This window comes from Ovis aries, chromosome 3, assembly GCF_016772045.2.
Source record: "Ovis aries strain OAR_USU_Benz2616 breed Rambouillet chromosome 3, ARS-UI_Ramb_v3.0, whole genome shotgun sequence".
In the NCBI taxonomy this organism is placed as follows: domain Eukaryota; kingdom Metazoa; phylum Chordata; class Mammalia; order Artiodactyla; family Bovidae; genus Ovis; species Ovis aries.
The window spans coordinates 147,097,384-147,118,356 of NC_056056.1; positions in this window are offsets into that span (position 1 = coordinate 147,097,384).

A 20,973-nucleotide genomic window follows, 5' to 3' on the forward strand; every position below is an offset into this window, starting at 1 on the left:
CCAAGACTATGCGTTAAAGTGTGCAGGCACAGATTTGCTTAATTCCAGTCACCGCACAGAGGTAGCAGACTGAAAACTTACCTGAGGTTCTGTCTGCCTTGCCAGAACTGACCTTGTATAAAAGTTGTTGCTATGTCCACCTGCAAATATGGGATGATAAGTGAGAATTAAAGACCCAGGAAGGCATAGATTTTTATGAATTTGGTAAAGGTTGTTCTGAATTTAACTCACCAAATAATAAGTCCGTTAGGAAGTTGAGAGATATAGACCAATGAAGAAAAAAAAAATAACAGATTGATATGATTTGGCACAAACACAGAAGTACCAATAACAAACCTCATTTAATGTAGTTTTTGGTAAAGCTTTGGGTACTCGGCCAAGTTGGAGAAAGAGCTTTTAAGAATCGTCAAAAAACATGTATGAATGTCAAAGAAATACATGAGTCAGAAAGGGACAGATATTATTGTCCCCTTGTATGTGGAATACCTACTGTGTGCATGTGTGTGTGCTAAGTCATGTCAGTCATGTCCGACTCTGTGCGACCCTATGGACTGCAGCTTGCCATGTTCCTCTGTGCATAGGATTCTCCAGGCAAGAATACTGGGGTGGGTTGCCATGCCCTCCTCCAGGGGATCTTCCCTACCCCGGAGTAGTCAAATACGTAAACAGAAGGTCTGGTAGTTACCAGGAGTAGGAGAGAAGGGCAAGTAGGCTTGTCTAATAGTACACAGCTTTAGTTTGAAAAGATGAAGAAGACATGGAAATGGTTGTTGATGATGGTTACACAACAATGCAAATGTACTTAATACCACTGAACTGTACACTTCAAAATGATTAAAATGGCAAATTTTAGTTATATGTATTTTACCACAATTGAAAAAAAGAATCATCGGGAGAAATTTGGAGGAAACTGACTAGGATAATGCAATGGAAATGACCATGAGAAACTAAACGTGCGTATCTACTTGCTGCTGCTGCTGCTGCTGCTAAGTCGCCTCAGTCGTGTCCGACTCTGTGCGACCCCATAGACGGCAGCCCACCAGGCTCCCCTGTCCCTGGGATTCTCCAGGCAAGAACACTGGAGTGGGTTGCCATTTCCTTCTCCAATGCATGAAAGTGAAAAGTGAAAGTGAAGTCGCTTGGTCGTGTCCGACTCTTCGCGACCCCATGGACTGCAGCCTACCAGGCTCCCCCGTCCAAGGGATTTTCCAGGCAAGAGTACTGGAGTGGGGTGCCATTGCCTTCTCCGGCGTATCTACTTACTGATAACAAATTTCCTTATCGTAAAATTTGTTTTTACCTTAGAATGTGAAGAAAATCTCAGCAAAAGAGTGCCCCCTTGTGGACCTCTGTGAGGTGGCAAAACGCGTAATGAATAAATTCTCTAAAATCACCCAGTTCTCAATCATGCATTCCAGTTACTGCACGTAAGATTTATGCTTGCATTCCTTGATTTCAGAGAACTCAAACATCTCTCAAAAGTTAATTTAGAGTTATAAACTAAAAGAGTCATGCTGATATGTTTTGGAGAGATTCTTTTCTCTTAATTTCTTAACACGCAAAAGAATATTCATTTCTTGAAAGTTTTAAAGGTTCAAGTTTAGTGGCTCTAATGCTAATTGTAACCTAGGATATTTAAATTCATATTGGATTTCTGGAAGAAGTTTCTCTAATGGTAAATATATATATATATTTTGTAGTGGATTTTTTGTAGGAAGAGAGGGCTTAAGATTAACTTTAGGGTGGGTAGAAGATTGGAGAAAGGTTCAAGAGGGAGGGGACATATGTATACCTATGGCTGCTACATGTTAATATATGGCAGAAACCAACACAGTATTGTAAAGCAATTATCCTTCAATTAAAAATAAATAAATTTTGTAAAAAGATTACCTTTATTTCATTCATCGCTATATTTTGTTCATTCATCTCAGTAGAAATGATATCTTTTTTGCTACTGCCATCCAATTTTGCTGTTAGCAAATAGAAAATTGAAGAAAATTATTATCTCTTTGATCACCACAAAGTGGTATGATGCCCTTCCATGACAGATATTTTTATTTATTTATTTTTTAAATTTCTTTCTTTATCCTGAACATCCCCTCCCACCACCCTCCCCATATCATAAAAATGATATTTTTATTTAACACTTTTAAGTTGTTTTTTGATGATTACATAATTATTTCTCTTGTTCTTTATTTTTTTTAACTCATTTGGTGGCCAAGGAACATGTTAAATAAAATTTTCAAGATCATTGGAAGAAAGAGTGGCAAAGCAAATTTAATATTCTGATGTATGGATTTCCTACACTAATCTTGGAGATGCTGCTCTAAAAATATATGTTTTCAAGTAGAAACAATCTTGTGGGGATAGGATTTTTCAAGGTAATTTTATTTTATGGGGTAAAATAACTTATAGACTTTGATAAAAGTTTATTTTACAGACCTAAGTTCCCAATGATGAATCTATCAATTTTGAAGAAGACAATAGAAAGATGAATTGCCCCTGCTGGCATCATTCACTTGACTTTGGAAATGTTAGAGTCATCCAGAAATCTCCTTGGAAATATTTTTTTAGTGAAAATTTCAAATTAAATGTCTTTCTACACTTTGATTTCTGTTTACTTAGGATCTGAAACCTGAACCAGTCTGGTATTAATGCAATAACTATGAGTTACTTAAGCAATCTGTGGTTATCCATTTTGGAATGATTTGAAGACATTTGCAATGGCAACCCACTCCAGTATTCTTGCCTGGAGAATCCCAGGGACGGGGGAGCCTGATGGGCTGTTGTCTACGGGGTCGCACAGGGTCGGACACGACTGAAGTGACTTACCTTAGCAGTTATAAGTTCATGATGTTAATTATAGTGTGCCATTAGCAGGCTATACCATTTCCAATTGTAGCTATGTGAGGATCTTTAAAAACTTCTTATTTTAGAATAATTTTAAATTTATAGAATAATTGCAAAGACAGAGAATTTCGATATACCCTTCACCCAGTGTCCCTTCATGTTAACATCTTACATTACCATGTTACACTTGTCAAAATTTAAAAACTAATATTGGTACATTGGCTTTATTAATAGCTGAGGAAAGAAGTGAAAAGCAAGGGAGAAAGGGTAAGATAGCAACTGAAATCAAAGTTCCAGATAATAGCAAGGAGTGATAAGAAGGCCTTCTTCAATGAAGAACACAAAAATAATTAAAGAAAACAATAGAATGGGAAAGACTAGAGATCTCTTCAAGAAAACTGATGATATTAAGGAAATATTTCATGGAAGGATGGGCATGAAAAAGCACAGAAATGGTAAGGACGTAACAGAGTTTAGAGATTAAGAGGCAGAAGAGATTAAGAAGAGGTGGCAAGACTACACAGAAAAACTACACAAAAAAGATCTTAATGTCCAAGATAACCATGATGGTGTGGTCACTCACCTAGAGACAGATATCCTGGAGTGTGAAGTCAAGTTGGCCCTAGGAAGCTTTACTACAAAGCTAGTGGAGGTAATGGAATTCTAGAAAAGCTATTTTAAATCCTTAAAAAAGATGCTCCTGAAGTGTTACACTCAATATGTCGGCAAATTTAGAAAACTCAGCAGTGGTCACAGGACTGAAAAGGTCAATTTTTATTCCAATCCCAAAGAAGGCCAGTGCCAAAGAATGTTCAAACTATGAGATAATTGAGTTCATTTTGCATGCTAGTAAGGTTATGCTCAATATCCTGCAAGCTAAGCTTCAGCAGTACATGAACTGAGAAATTCCAGATGTACAAGCTGAATTTAGAAAGGGCAGAAGAATCAGAGATCAAATTGCCAACATCCATTGGATCATAGAGAAAGCAAGGTAAGTTCAGAAAAACATTTACTTCTGCTTCATTGACTACATGAACACCTTTGACTGTGTGGATCACAACAAACTGTGGAAAATTCTCAAAAAGATGGAAATACTAGACCACCTTACCTGTCGCCTGAGAAACTTGGATGCAGGTCAAGAAACAACAGTTAGAACCTTACATGAAACAAGTAACTGTTTCAAAATTGGGAAAAGAGTACAACAAGGTTGTATACTGTCACCCTGCTTATTTAACTTATATGCAGAGTACATCATGCAAAATGCTGGGCTGGATGAAGCACAACCTGAAATCAAGATTGCAGGGAGAAATATCAATAACTTCAGATATGTAGATGACACGACCCTTATGGCACAAAGTGAAGAGGAATTAAAGAGCCTCTTGATGAAGGTGAAAGAAGAGAGTGAAAAAGCTGGCTTAAAACTCAACATTAAAAAAACTAAAATCATGACATCCAGTCCCATCACTTCATGGCAAATAGATGGGGAAACAATGGAAACAGTGACAGACTATTTTCTTTGGTTCCTTAATCACTGTAAATGGTGACTGCAGCCATGAAATTGAAAGATGCTTGCTCCTTGGAAGAAAGGATATGACAAACACTTTGCTAACGAAGGTCCATACAGACAAAGCTATGGGTTTTCCAGTAGTCATGTATGAATGTGAGAGTTGGACCATAAAGAAAGCTGAACCCTGAAAAACTGATGCTTTCTGACTGTGGTGTTGGAGAAGATTCTTGAGAGTTTCTTGGACTGCGAGGAGATCGAACCAGTCAATCCCAAAGGAAATCAACCCTGAATATTCATTGAAAGGATTGATGCTGAAGCTGACGTTCTAATACTTTGTCTACCACATGTGAAGAGCAGACTCATTGGAAAAGACCCTGATGTTGAGAAAGATTGAAGACAAAAGGAGAAGGGATAGCAGAGGTTGAGATGGTTGTATAGCATCACCTACTCAATGGACATGAATTTGGGCAAACTCTGGGAGATAGTGAAGGACAGTGAAGTCTGGTTTGCTGCAGTTCATGGGGTCGCAAAGAGTCAAACACGACTGGATTAAAAAAAAACAATACATTACTGATAACTAAACTCCAAAACTTATTTCATTTATCCACTAATGTTTTTCTCTATCCCAGATTCTCATCCGGGATATCATATTGCATGTAATAGTCAAACCTCCTTAGTCTTCTCTCATCTATGACAGCTTCTCAGCCTTTGCCTGTTTTTCATGACCATGACCATTTTGAAAAATATGTACTTTGTAGATTGTCTTTAAATTTGATTTTGTCTGATGCTGTTTTCATGCTTATAGCTAGGGTTTTTATGTGTGTAGAACACTGAAAATGTGGCAGCGTCCTTCTCATAACATCAAGTGAGAGATGCTTGATATCAACATGGCTTATAAGATACCCTTGATCACTAGGTTAAGGTGCATGTGTGCTAAGTTGCTTTAGTCACATCCAACTATTTGCAATTCTATGGACTGTAGTCCACCAGGCTTCTTTGTCAATGGAATTCTCCAGGAAAGAATACTGAAGTGAGTTGCTATGCTGTCCTCCAGGGGATCTTCCCAAGCCAGGGATCAAACCTGCATCTTCTGTGGCTCCTGCTTTGCAGGCAGATTCTGTACCACTGAGCCACCCTGGAAGCCCTAGGTTAAGGTAGTGCTTGTCAAATTTTTCCATTATAACGTTGCTGGATTTTCAATTTTTTTCTTTTTGCTATTCTTTGGGAGGGATCACTATGTCCAACCCACGCTGAAGGTGAAAGTAATTAAGCTCTACCTCCTCAAGGTGGGGGAGTATTTGCATATGCTATTTGGAATTTTCTTTGAGGAAGATTTGTCTCTTCTCTTTTATTTGTTTATTCAATTATTTCTCTATATCAATATGGATTCATGTATATTTTATTCTTTGGGTTATTATCCAGTACTATTTATTTTCTTGCCCACATTTTCCAGCTTTGGCCATTGAGATCTCTTTCAGACATGTTCCTGTGGCCTTTTGATATGCCCCCATTCTTTTGTTTTCTTAAGCACTTCCTTACTTTCCAATATTATAGATGCTCCAAGTTCATCTAGTATTTACTAATATTTCTATTGCCCCAGAGCTAGACTCAGCTCTTTCCAAGGAGTTACAATGCCTTTTATGGCAAACGGTGTTTAAAAACCAAGATCAGGGCACTCAGTGTGCTCATTGTTAAGTCATACCTTCTAGACCCTCTCAGCAAATATAACTAAGAAAGTATGTATGTATATTAACCTATGTATAAACATATGTATATAATTATTTCTGTATCTTTCCATTCATAGACAGATGATAGATGAATGGATACATAGATATAGAAATTCATATTAAGTCTCTGACATTAACCCAATACCACAGGGTTTATTCCTACCTTTTGTGAGACTTGTTTAAAAATATTGAATCTTACTTCCTCTTACTAATCTAATCTTTTTTGGTAATATGTCCTATATTACTAAATAATGTTTGCCTTATAGGCTGCTGCCAGTGCACTTTGGTGACTAATGATATTGCAATATCATTTTCTATAAGTAAAAAATTTTGACCCATACAGCAGACCCTGCTGTTATCTACCTAATCCACTCTTCTTTAGTCCTCAAACTTTAAGGCTAGCAGTGCGTCCAGTTTAAAATTTTTCCTCCTCAGACTTTCTTTAAACTAGGGTCACCTTCATGCAATCTAGATTTATCAGATGCACAAGGAAGCCTACTGGGTACAGCTTATGCAAAGACTATTGTTTTCCCAATGAAACACATATTTTGTTCTTCATTCTGTTCTCATCCTACCATCTTAGACACATGATATATGGAGGTGGAGCAGCTATCTTATGAACAAATAGATAATAGCCATATACTAAATGTGCAGAGCAGGAAGAAAGAAGGATCCTTGTTTAATGAGTTCTCTAAGCAACTACATCTAAAGACTACCTACCTCCAGACTTCTTGTTACATGGGGGAAGCTATGCAACTCATATTAAACTAAACTACTATAGCCTGTTATATGAAGTTGAACAGTCTTAACTGATACAACCCATTTGGAGTAATGGAGGAATAACTTTTTTTTTCTGTCTAACATGGGTGATATGTTATTGCAATATGTGCCATGGAATACTTCCCATGGTTTGTTGTATCACATTTATGTATTGAAAAACATAGTCCAGTTTTAAGGGTTGCTATGCAAAAAATTTAATGGTATTAGGCCAGCAAGTTTCAGGATAAGGCAAAGGTTCCTCCATATATACCATGTAAGGGAAAAAAACTGTGAAAAAAAGGAAATTGTGTAGGACCCTGAGGTCATAAATTAGCTTCATAAGAGACTGATTTACAGGATGTGTGTCAATATCTTAAGAATACAATCCAAAGATTTTTGGTATGGCAGGAGAGGAATATGGTGAAGGAAGAAGGGGAAGCAGGGAAGTGTCAGAGTTCATAGGAGAATGTGCAATTTGAAAATAATCATACTTGAGTTATAATGACTTTGATCAATATATTTAATTTTCTTTGAAAATTAATAATGATAATACTATTTATAGACATGTTTTATGTTCTTGGCAATATATTTTGCCTCATAAAAGTATTATAACATAAACTTGTTACATTAATACTTCGCAGTTAGCTACTCTTAGTATCTTTGCATAAAAGATTAGGAAACAAGTGTAGAAGCGTAAACTCACATATCTAACAAGCTCTGACATTTAAGACCAAATACATCTGGTTCTAGGACCTATGTCCCTACTCATTCACTGAACTGTTTTCTTGTTTTTGTTATTGTTGTTTTTCAGTTATCAGTCGTGTCAGACCCTTTGTAACCTCATGGACTTCAGCATACCAGGCTTCCCTGTCCTTCACTATCTCTCAGAGTTTGCTCAAATTCATGTCCATTGAGTTTATGGTGTTTCCTTGCTAAATAACATTAAAGGAAATTATAGGTCTTTTACTTTACAAAATAGTGCTTTATCAAAAGGGTTTTTAAAAGTTGAGTAATGCTGTTTTACTCATAGTGAAAAATGGAAAGATGTTTTTCCTAGAAGTACTGATAGGAGTAAATCTCTTTGCCAAATTGACATAAATGATGTATTCCTAGATGAATATAACACTTTAAACTGGCAGTTGAGTCACATGAATCTATGACCTTAGGTCATTACAGTGTCACTAAGAAATCTCTTCTCATTTAAAACATAAATAATGAGGTATATTTGTTTCATGTAAATTATTTGTGAAAGGAATATGCATAGTTCATATGCTCATAATTCAATTTTATATGAGATATTTTGAATCATGCTAGAAATGACAGGCAATTTTAATGTTATTCTGATTTAGGAAATGCTAGTTATTTGGGAGCTTAACTGAAATGCATAAATTATAACATGGATTTGAGAAGGAATTTTTATCATTTTTTTCTATACATAGTAAATGTATGTGATTGAATTCTTAAAAATTATTGTTTAAGAAATTAGGAATTAGAAATTTTTACTGAAATAAGAAGAAATACATTTTCCAACTTTTAAAGTATAGATTTTTAGCAGGCACACTGCTTTTTTTTGTAACACTACCTATAACAGATTTTCACACTACTTAGATTAGCTTGGGAACCACTGGATATTTCCTTATGAACATAAAAACATTTTTGAAGAGCTTATGGCATTCTTTTTTTTAAATTTTTTATTGAAGGATAATTGCTTTACAGAATTTTGCTGTTTTCTGTCAAACCTCAACATGAATCAGCCATAGGCATACATACATCCCTTCCGTTTTGAAATTCCTTCCCATTTTCCTCCACATCCCACCCCTCTAGTTTGATACAGAGCCCCTGTTTGAGTTTCCTGAGCTATACAATAAATTCCTGTTGCCTATCATCTATTTTATGTATAGTAATGTAAGTTTCCATGTTACTCTTTCCAAATATCTCATCCCCTTCTCCCCTCTCCCCATGTCCATAGGTCTATTCTCTATGTCTGTTTCTCCATTGCTGCCCTGTAAATAAATTCTTCAGGACCATTTTTCTAGACTCCATATATATGCATTAGACTATGATATCTATCTATCTCTTTCTGACACACTTCACTTTGTATAATAGGTTCTAGGTTCATCCACCTCATTAGAACTGACTCAAAGGCATTCCTTTTTATGGATGAGTAATACTCCACTCTAGATATATACCACAACTTCTTTATTGATTCAATTGTCAGTGGACATCTAGGTTGTTTCCATGCCCTAGCTATTGCAAATAGTGCTGCAGTGAACAATGGGATATATGTATCTCTTTCAGTTTTGGTTTGCTCAGGGTATATACCTAGGAGTGGGATTGCTGGGTCATGTGGTGGTTTTATTCCTAGCTTTTTAAGGACTCTCCATACCATCTTCCATAGTGGCTATATCAATTCTAATTCCCACCAACAGTGCAAGAGCATTCCCCACTCTCCAACACCCTTTCCAGCATTTATTGTTTGTGGAACTTTTGATGAGGGCCATTCTAACTGATGTGAGGTGATATCGTAGTTTTGATTTCCATTTCTCTAATAATGAGCTGATAAGAACAATAAGAATTGATACATTTGAACTGCGATGTTGGAGTAGACTCTTGAGAGCCACTTGGACTGCAAGGAGATCCAACCAGTCCATCCTAAAGGAAATCAGTCATGAATACTCATTGGAAGGACTGGTACTGAAGCTGAAACTCCAATACTTTGACCACCTGATGCAAAGAGCTGACTCATTGGAAAAGACCCTGATGCTGGGAAATATTGAAAGCAGGAGGAGAAGGGAATGACAGAGGATGAGATGGTTGGATAGCATCACCAACTCAATGGACATGACTCTGAGCAAACTCCAGGAGTTGGTGATGCACAGGGAGGTCTGGCGTGCTGCAGTCCATGAGGTCGCGGAGAGTCGGACACGACCGAGTGACTGAACTGAACTGAACTGTGTAATGAGTGATGTTGAGCATCTGTTCATGTCTTTGTTGGCCATCTGTATGTCATTTTGGAGAAATGTCTGTTTAGATCTTTCTCTCACTTTTTGATTGGGTTGTTGGTTTTTCTGGTATTGAGTTGTATGAGCTTCTTGTATACTTTGGAAATTAATCCTTTGTCAGTTGTTTCATTTGCTATTATTTTTCCCCCATTCTGAGGGTTGTCTTTGCACCTTCCTTAGTGTTTCCTTGGCTGTTCAAAAGCTTTTAAGTTCAATCAGGTCCCACTTGTTTACTTTTGTTTTTATTTCCTTTACTCTAGTTGGGTCATAGAGGATCTTGCCTTGATTTATGTCATTAAGTGCTCTGCCTATGTTTTCCTCTAAGAGTTTTACAATCTCTGGTCTTACATTTAGGTCTTTAATCCATTTTGAGTTTATCTTTGGGTATGGCGTTAAGAGATGTTCTAATTTCACTCTTTTACATGTAGCTGTCCAGTTTTCCCAGCATCATTTATTGAAGAGGCTGTTTTTGCCCCATTGTATATCCTTGCCTCCTTTGTCAAAAATAAGATATCCATAGGTTCATGGGTTTATTTCTGGGCTTCCTATATTGGTCCATTGGTCTTTATTTCTGTTTTTTGTGCCAGTACCATACAGTCTTGGTGACTGTAGCTTTGTAGTATAATCTGAAGTCAGGAAGGTTGATTTCTCCAGCTCCATTCTTCTCAAGACTGCTTTGGCTATTCAGAGGCTTTTGTGTTTCCATGTGAATTGTGAATTCTTTTTGTGGAGGAGCTAGAAGGCTTTAAGCAAGTACTGAGAATGTATTTGCTCCACTCATGACGAAGGTTGAAAGCTGGAATGAGCATACCAATGGGTTATGAGCATTCACCGAGTGCCTGAGGCTGGGAACGGATAATGAAGGGTTATATGCCTGGCCTTGAGGCATTCAAAGTCTTCTTTCTGACCACCTGTTTCTGGGAGCAAGGACTGTTGTTTCATGATAAGACTCCCTTTAGAGTTTCGCCAGAGCTATGTTATGGCTTGGGCGGTGGGAACTATATTTTATGCTTGAATGCTTTGATGTTTTATTGAGAAAGGCTACGTGCAAGTCTGCTTTATGCTTTGCTCCCTGAGACCATATATCTGCAAAATCTGGATAATAAAACTTGTCAATCCACTAGAGGCTGTCCCTGAATGTCCTTTTCAGAGTGTGGCCCTCCTAGCCTTACACTTTTGTTCTAGTTCTGTAAAAAAAAATGCCATTGGTAATTTGATAGGGATCGCATTGAATCTGTTGATTGTGGTTGGTAGTATAGTCATTTTTACAATATTGATTCTTCCTAACCAAGCACATGAAATATCTCTCCATCTGTTTATGTCATTTTTATTTCTTTCATTAGTGTCTTATAGTTTTCTGTGTACAGTTTTTTGTCTCCTTAGGTAAGTTTATTCCTAGATATTTGATTCTTTTTGTTGCAATGGTGTATGAGATTGACTCCTTAATTTCTCTTTCTGATTTTTCATTGTTAGTATACAGAAATGCAAGTGATTTCTGTGTATTGATTTTGTATCCTGCAACTTTGCTAAATTCACTGATTAGCAGTAATTTTCTGATACTATCTTTAGAGTTTTTTATGTACAGTAATTAAAAGACATTTACACCTTGGAAGAAAAGTTATGACCAACCTAGATAGCATATTCAAAAGCAGAGACATTACTTTGCTGACTAAGGTCCATCTAGTCAAGGCTACGGCTTTTCCTGTGGTCATGTATGGATGTGAGAGTTGGACTGTGAAGAAGGCTGAGCGCTGAAGAACTGATGCTTTTGAACTGTGGTGTTGGAGAAGACTCTTGAGAGTCCCCTGGACTGCAAGGAGATCCAACCAGTCCATTCTGAAGGAGATCAGCCCTGGAATTTCTTTGGAAAGACTGATGCTAAAGCTGAAACTCCAGTACTTTGGCCACCTCATGCGAAGAGCTGACTCATTGGAAAGACTCTGATGCTTGGAGGGATTGGGGGCAGGAGGAGAAGGGGGCGACAGAGGCTGAGATGGCTGGATGGCATCGTAGACTCCATGGATGTGAGTCTGAGTGAACTCTGGGAGATGGTGATGGACAGGGAGGCCTGGCGTGCTGCGACTCATGGGGTCAAAAAGAGTCGGACACGACTGAGCGACTGAACTGAACTGAACTGATGTACAGTATCATTATCTGAAAACAGTGAGAACTTTACTTCTTTTCTGATCTGGATTCCTTTTATTTCTTTTACCTCTCTGATTGACATAGGTAGGAATTCCAGAACTATGTTGAATAATAGTGGTGACAGTGGATGCCCTTGTCATGTTCCTGATCTTAGGGAGAATGCTTCCAGTTTTTCACCATTGAGAATAATGTTTGCTGTAGGCTTATAATATATGGCCTTTACTATGTTGAGGTAGATTCCTCAACAATTATGATCCCGATTGGAAACTTTACACTTCTGCCAGCCATGTATAAGGATTTCCATAGCTCCACATCATCATAAGTTGATGAACTTATTATTTCTTAGTTTTTACAAATCAAATAGGCATTTTTCATGCCTTTTTTTTTTTACAAATAAAATTTCTTATAGTTTTACAAATAAAATATCACACTTTGCCTATAGTTACAGCTTCTTGATTACCAATGAAGCTGATTATATTCTTTTTCTGCAAGGAGTTTTTAAAATATTTTACTCATTTTGGGGGGTTGTTTATCTTTTTAGTATTGGTTTGCAAGTTCTTTGTGTATTCTATAAACTAATACTTTAAATTTGTTTTAAATATCTTCTATTTTGATTTGTTTTTTGCTTTTTTATGAATGTCTTAGTTTTAGTGTAATTGCATTTATGAGACTTTTCCTTGATAAGTTAATTGTTTCTTGCTTGAGAATCTTTGTTTTGCAATGTTAAAGATTCTCATAGATTGTCTTATAAAAGTATTATAAAATTTTCTAATTCACCTATAATTTATTTGTGTGTTTGTGGTTGCAATTTTCCAAAATGGCCTCCAACATTCCCTTCCTGCATTACTCTTACCCTTGTGTATTATCCCCTTACAATGAATACAGCTAACCTGTGTAGTAAATAGTATACGCGGAAATAATGATTTTTGATCTCTGAGTCTAGATAGTAAAAGGCATTGCAGTTTTTGTTTTGCTCTCTCTTGTATCCCTAGCTATGGGAGAAAACAGCTGCCATGTTGTGAGGGTGCTCAAGCAGCTCTATGGAGTATTCCATGTAGATAGGGGCTGAACCCACTTAGCTAAGAGTCAGTAAGAAGCAGGTTAACAACAACCATATAAGTCATCTTTGAAGTCGATTATCCTGTCTCAGTCTTGCCTTCAAAAGACTGAAGCATCTACTCCAAGACAGAACAATCAAATAAGCTGCACTTGTACTTCTGATCTGCAGAAATTATATGAAATGCATATGTACTGTTAGCCCTAAGTTTGGGGCCAATGTATAGCACAGTATAGAAAATTAACACATTAGATACATAAGATAGCATTTAGATTTCATTATTTTTCACTTACATGGTCAGTTTTTCCAGCATAATTTATTTTAAAAGTTCTTTTAACTACAGCTATCTGCAAGAGTAGCTCTCCCATAAATGAAATTTATACTTAAATGTGGATCTGACTCTGGATTTTACTGGTCAATTTGTTTATTCTTGAGTTAATTCTTCATTAGTTACTAAGCTATATAATTATTCATATTTTGATAGTGACTACAATCACCATTCACCAACACGCATTAACTTCTTGTATATATTTTAAAATTTTTAATTGCAGGACAATTGCTTTACAATGTTGTGTTGGTTTCTGCCATACAACAACATGAACCAGCAATAAATATACATATGTCCTCTCCCTCATACCCTAATTTTTTTTATATTTAATAAAGTATGTTTCCAATATTCTACAAGAAAGTCTTACCTATTTTCGACTCTTTGATCTTTTATGTGTATAATGAGATTCATTATATCATTCCTATAAGAAAACCTACTGAGTATTTTAGCGCAGGTGGTTGCAACCAGTGCACTTAGCACAGCCGAGAGGAGCTACCCCATGTCTGAGGTCAGGGGCAGAAGCCGGGATGACCCCATGCCTGAGAGGCGGCGGCCAAGAGGAGTTACCCCACGTCTGAGGACAGGGGCAGTGGCCGAGAGTGCCAGGTTGCAATGGTGCAGGAACAGCCGGGAGAAGCTACCCCACGTCTGAGGTCAGAGGCGGCACCGAGAGGAGCTACCCTGTGTTCGAGGTCAGGACAGCAGCTGGAAGGAGCCACCCCACGTCCATGGAGCGGTGGCTGTGCGGGCACAGGAGGGCCTAGAGGAGCTATCCCTCGCTCAAGGTCAGGAGGGGTGGTGGTGAGGAGATATCCTTCGTCCAAAGTAAGGAGCAGTGGCTGCACTTTGCTGGAGCAGCCATGAAGAGATATCCCATGCCCAAGGTAAGAGAAACCCAAGTAAGACGGTAGGTGTTGCAAGAGGGCATCAGAGGGCAGACACACTGAAACCATACTCACAGAAAACTAGTCATTCTAATCACACTAGGACCACAGCCTTGTCTAACTTAATGAAACTAACCCATGCCCGCTGGGCAACCCAAGATGGGCGGGTCATGGTGGAGAGGTCTGACAGAATGTGGTCCGCTGGAGAAGGGAATGGCAAACCACTTCAGCATTCTTGCTTTGAGAACCCCATGAACAGTATGAAAAGGGAAAATGACAGGATACTGAAAGAGGAACTCCCCAGGTCAGTAGGTACCCAATATGCTACTCTAGGTCAGTGGGAAAATAATTCCAGAAAGAATGAAGGGATGGAGCCAAAGCAGAACAATACCCAGCTGTGGATGTGACTGGTGATAGAAGCAAGGTCCGATACTGTAAAGAGCAATATTGCATAGGAACCTGGAATGTCAGGTCCACGAATCACGGCAAATTGGAAGTGGTCAAACAAGAGATGGCAAGAGTGAATGTCAACATTCTAGGAATCAGCGAACTAAAATGGATTGGAATGGGTGAATTTAACTCAGATGACCATTGTATCTACTACTGCGGGCAGGAATCACTCAGAAGAAATGAAGTAGCCATCATGGTCAACAAAAAAGTCCGAAATGCAGTACTTGGATGCAGTCTCAAAAACTACAGAATGATCTCTGTTCATTTCCAAGGCAAACCATTCAATATCACAGTTATCCAAGTCTATGCCCCAACCAGTAACACTGAAGAGGCTGAAGTTGAATGGTTCTATGAAGACCTACAAGACCTTTTAGGACTAACACCTAAAAAAGATGTCCTTTTCATTCTAGGGGACTGGAATGCAAAAGTAGGAAGTCAAGAAACACCTGGAATAACAGGCAGGTTTGGCCTTGGAATATGGAAAGCAGCAGGGCAAAAACTAATAGAATTTTGCCAAGAAAATTCACTGGTCATAGCAAACACCCTCTTCCAACAACACAAGAGAAGATTCTACACATGGACATCACCAGATGGTCAACACCGAAATCAGATTGATTATATTCTTTGCAGCCAAAGATGGAGAAGCTCTATACAGTGAGCAAAAACAAGACCAGGAGCTGACTGTGGCTCAGATCATGAACTCCTGATTGCCAAATTCAGACTCAAATTGAAGAAAGTAGGGAAAACCGCTAGACCATTCAGGTATGACCTAAATCAAATCCCTTATGATTATACAGTGGAAGTGAGAAATAGATTTAAGGGCCTAGAACTGATAGATAGAGTGCCTGATGAACTATGGAATGAGGTTCATGACATTGTACAGGAGACAGGGATCAAGACCATCCCCAAAGAAAAGAAATGCAAAAAAGCAAAATGGCTGTCTGGGGAGGCCTTACAAGTAGCTGTGAAAAGAAGAGAAGTGAAAAGAAGGAGAAAAGGAAAGATATAAGCATGTGAATGCAGAGTTCCAAAAGCCTTCCTCAGCGATCAATACAAAGAAATAGAGGAAAACAACAGAATGGGAAAAACTAGAGATCTCTTCAAGAAAATTAGAGATACCAAGGGAACATGTCATGCAAAGATGGGCTCAATAAAGGACAGAAATTGTATGGACCTAACTAAAGCAGAAGATATTAAGAGAGGTGGCAAGAATACACAGAACTGTACAAGAAAGATCTTCACGACCATGATAATCACGATGGTGTGATCACTCACCTAGAGCCAGACATCCTGGAATGTGAAATCAAGCAGGCCTTAGAAAGCACCACTACGAACAAAGCTAGTGGAGGTGATGGAATTCCAGTTGAACTATTTCAAATCCTAAAAGATGATGCTGTGAAAGGGCTACACTCAATATGCCAACAAATTTGGAAAACTCAGCAGTGGCCACAGGACTGGAAAAGGTCAGTTTTCATTCCAATCCCAAAGAAAGGCAATGCCAAAGAATGCTCAAACTACTGCACAATTGTACTCATCTCACACGCTAGTAAAGTAATGCTCAAAATTCTCCAAGCCAGGCTTCAGCAATACGTGAACCATGAACTACAAGGTGTTCAAGCTGGTTTTAGAAAGGCAGAGGAACCAGAGATCAAATTGCCAACATCCGCTGGATCATAGAAAAAGCCAGAGAATTCCAGAAAAACATCTACTTCTGCTTTATTGACAATGCCAAAGCCTTTGACTGTGTGGATTACAATAGACTGTGGAAAATTCTGAAAGAGATGGGAATACCAGAACACCTGACCTGCCTCTTGAGAAACCTATATGCAGGTCAGGAAGCAACAGTTAGAACTGGACATGGAACAACAGACTGGTTCCAAGTAGGAAAAGGAGTACATCAAGGCTGTATATTGTCACCCTGCTTATTCAACTTCTATGCAGAGTACATCATAAGAAACGCTGGGCTGGAAGAAGCACAAGCTGGAATCAAGATTGCCGGGAGAAATATCAAAAACCTCAGATATGCAGATGACACCACCCTTATGGCAGAAAGTGAAGAGGAACTAAAAAGCCTCTTGATGAAAGTGAAAGAGAAGAGTGAAAAATTTGGTTTAAAGCTTAACATTCAGAAAACAAAGATCATGGCATCTGGTCCCATCACTTCATGGGAAATAGATGGGGAAACCGTGTCAGACTTTTATTTTGGGGGCTCCAAAATCACTGCAGATGGTGACTGCAGCCATGAAATTAAAAGACGTTTACTCCTTGGAAGAAAAGTTATGACCAACCTAGATAGCATATTGCAAAGCAGAGACATTACTTTGCCAACTAAGGTCCGTCTTAGTCAAGGCTATATTTTTTTCCAGTGGTCATATATGGATGTGAGAGATAGACTGTGAAGAAAGCTGAGCACTGAAGAATTGATGCTTTTAAACTGTGGTGGTGGAGAAGACTCTTGAGAGTCCCTTGGACTGCAAGAAGATCCAACCAGTCCATTCTGAAGGAGATCACCCCTGAGATTTCTTTGGAAGGAATGATGCTAAAGCTGAAATTTCAGTACTTTGGCCACCGCATGTGAAGAGTTGACTCATTGGAAAAGCCTCTGATGTTGGGAGGGGTTGGAGGCAGGAAGAGAAGGGGACGACAGAGGATAAGATGGCTGGATGGCATCACTGACCTCGATGGACTTGAGTCTGCGTGAACTCCGGGAGTTGGTGATAGACAGGGAGGCCTGGCATGCTGTGATTCATGGGGTCACAGAGTCGAAATCACTGAGCGACTGAACTGACTGAACTGATTGAGTGTTTTAGTATTTTAGCATTTCAAATATTTTAGTCTGTGTGTATCCATTTGGAGTTATCTTTTAGCAAGTATAATGTTCTTAACAAACAGCATATAATTTTTTATTTGATTTATATCTAGGCATTTCAATTTTATAAACCAACATGGAGTATTATAAAATGGAACATTAAAGATGATACCATTTAAAATAGCATAAAAAGCAACAAATTGCTCATACCTTATGCCAGAAACTGGCATAGCATGCAGTCCATAATATTTTAAAGAAGATTTATGAATGGATAAATGGTAAATAACTGAATGGACAACCATCTACCATTTATTTTTGAAGTGACAAGTGTGTCTACCTCTAGCTTATCTATTTCAAATACCATTTTACTTAGGTATTCAGTATTATTAGGGGATTTTCACCCACAATAAGAAACTCTGATGCTTCTGGTTCTCACCTCAGTATGGCACCAATTCAGTGATACAGGATCTAAAGGAATGACTTCATATGAGCATAAGACAGCATATTACATCAATTTGTCTTTTCTTTTTCCACTATTCCCTTTTCTTCTTTATAACTTTTGACTTGTATTATTGACCTCTTCTGCTCAGTATATTCAGCTCAACTTTTGTACTTTATTTAGGCCTTTACAGATCTTTTCATTTGTCAGGACAACAGTTATATATTTTTCTATACTTCACTTTGTTAAAGTAAATAAGTTAGTTTTTGTTGTTTTCTTTTGTTTACTATAAAAACTATTCTCTTATTCAATGGAACAGTTTTCAAATTGTATCTTCATTATTATCCTTATTAGTTCTACTATATGTGAGATTTCTAAAATTTTCCAAATTTTCAACCCTGGACATCTTTCAGTGGTATTTTTTAAGTCTCTTAGCTATTCAGAAATTTAATAACTCTTTTTTGTTATTTTTTTCAAAATCTGAGTAAAAAATTGCATATTGGACTTGGGCCAACAATATGTGTTTCTCTGTGTGGATAAGCAAAATTTCATAAGAACTAAGATTATTCGAGCAGATGTTCATGATGTAACTGCCAGAAAAAGCACTGGGAGTCACAAAGACAAATTCAAATTCAGTGCTTGGAAATTTCCCAACCTTGCCCAAGCATCTTTTGAAGTAGTTATTTAATTGCTTATAGGTACTTTTAAAGGCCTTCCATAATTTCATTTAAAAATCACTTCTGAAATTTGGACTGCCACTCTTGGAAAAATGTCTTAGATGGCTTTAGATTGAAGTTAGGGAGAAGATGTGGGTCTTTATCTTGTCTTTTAGTGGCTCATTCATCTATAAATATATGTGGCTCTCCATGATTAAGTCACAGCTTATTTCTTGCCACTTCCTATTTTCAAATGCTCTTCTAATTATATGGAAATTGTAGCATCTCATAAAGCATGTTATGCTATTTATGTGACTTTGCTCACTTTGTTGTCTTTCCTTAGAATGCTCTCCTCTGACCCCCACTGCCATTACCCACCAGACAAATACATGCTGTGTTTTCAGATTCAGTCCAACATCACCTGTTTTAAGAAACATCCTCTGACTTCCATTCATCTCTTACAGCAAATTAACCACTTTATCTTTTGTACTCTGTCTCTCTCCACTTTAGGCCTTTCTATCATGGTACCTATATTATTGTTTTGGCTTATTTGAACTTGTAGCTGTCCCTGCTGCTGCTTCTGCTAAGTCACTTCAGTCGTGCCCGACTCTGTGCGACCCTGTAGATGGCAGCCCACCAGGCTTCCCCGTCCCTGGGATTCTCCAGGCAAGAACACTGGAGTGGGTTGCCACGGGTAAACATAAATTATTTGGAGGTGAACATTTTGTTGTCCACTTTTGAATTACGGTAGCTCTGGCAATAAAGTATCCGCCTGCAATGCAGGAGATCTGGGTTCAGTCCCTGGATTGGGAAGATCCCCTAAAGAAACAAATGGCAACCCACTCCAATATTCTTGCCTAGAGAATCCCACGGACAGAGGAGCCTGGCTGACTACAACCCATGGGGTCGCAAAGAGTCAGTCAGAAAGAACTGAGCAACTATGCATGTAGTAGTATCTGATTTGGAGTATGAATTAAATAAATTCACCTTAAAGAAATGAATGAATGAATGTCTGTATTTCCATCAGCGATTTAATACTTAACTAGTAAAGATTTTAAATTTTATTCTCCCACATTTAAAAATTCTGATTTGTATTTAATAAAATCACAGGCATTCATTAGATATTACTTTGTCCTTTTCATTTGTCCCTAGCACATAGTAGATAAATAATCTCCACAAATGTTAAAAGAACATATTGTAATGTGTTATAGCATAGAAAAAGCTTATATAAAACATCACAGTGCAGGGACTTTATTCCAATGTTTGACGGAATGCTGGACTAAAACTTAAAGAATCTTGAAAAGAAGGGATGCCTAAATAGTGATACCATTATAGTGTATATTTAAATGCTTAGAACTGTAGCATATTCCTTTAATAAGTTACTTCATTTACTGTGTACAACTAATCTGTAAGATTTATGACTGTTTTCCTCATAGCAGATAAGGAAACTGAGTCTCAGAGATTAATAAAATTCCCCAAGATCACACAAACTGACTTTGATTCTGGTATTTCTAAACTGAAAGCCCATGAATTTTGTTTTCTTTTTTTTTTTCTCCTTTTCTTTTTTATTGTGGTAAGAACACAACAGGAGATCATCCTTCAATACATTTTTAAGTGTACAATGCAGTATTATTACTAGAGATACAATGTTATACAGCAAAACTTTGGAACTAAATTACCTTGAGTAACTGGAACTTTATGCCAGTTGATTAGCAACTCTCCATTGCCACCTAGCCTCTCACAACACTATCACACTCTCTACTTCTATGCATCCATTTTATTTATTTTTAATTGAAGTATAGCTGCTGTACAGGTGTACAATATAGTGATTCACTATTTGTAAAAGTTATACTTCATTTTGGGCTTCCCAGGTAGCTCAGATGGTGAATAATCTGCCCACAGTGCAGCAGACCTAGGTTTGATCCCTGGGTCAGAAAGATCTCCTGGAGAAGGGAATGGCAATCCATTCCCATTCTTGCCTGGAGAATTCCATGGACAGAGGAGCCCAGCTGGTTACAGTCCATGGGTCACAAAGAGTCAGACACGACTGAGTGACTAACACACACGTACTCCATTTATAGTTATAATATTTGCTACATTCTCCATGTTGTACAATATATCTTTGTAGGTTATTTTATGCCTAATAGTCTGTATCTCTTAATCTTCTACCTCTATAGCCTCTCCCCATTTCCTCACCCCACTGGTAACGTCTAGTTTCCTCTCTGTATCTATGAGTAAGTTTATTTTTTGTTATGTTCACTGATTTGTTGTATTTTTCAGATTTTGCATATAAGTGATATCATGCAGTATTTGTCTTTCTCTGACTTATTTCACTTAGCATAATGCCTTCCATGGTCATC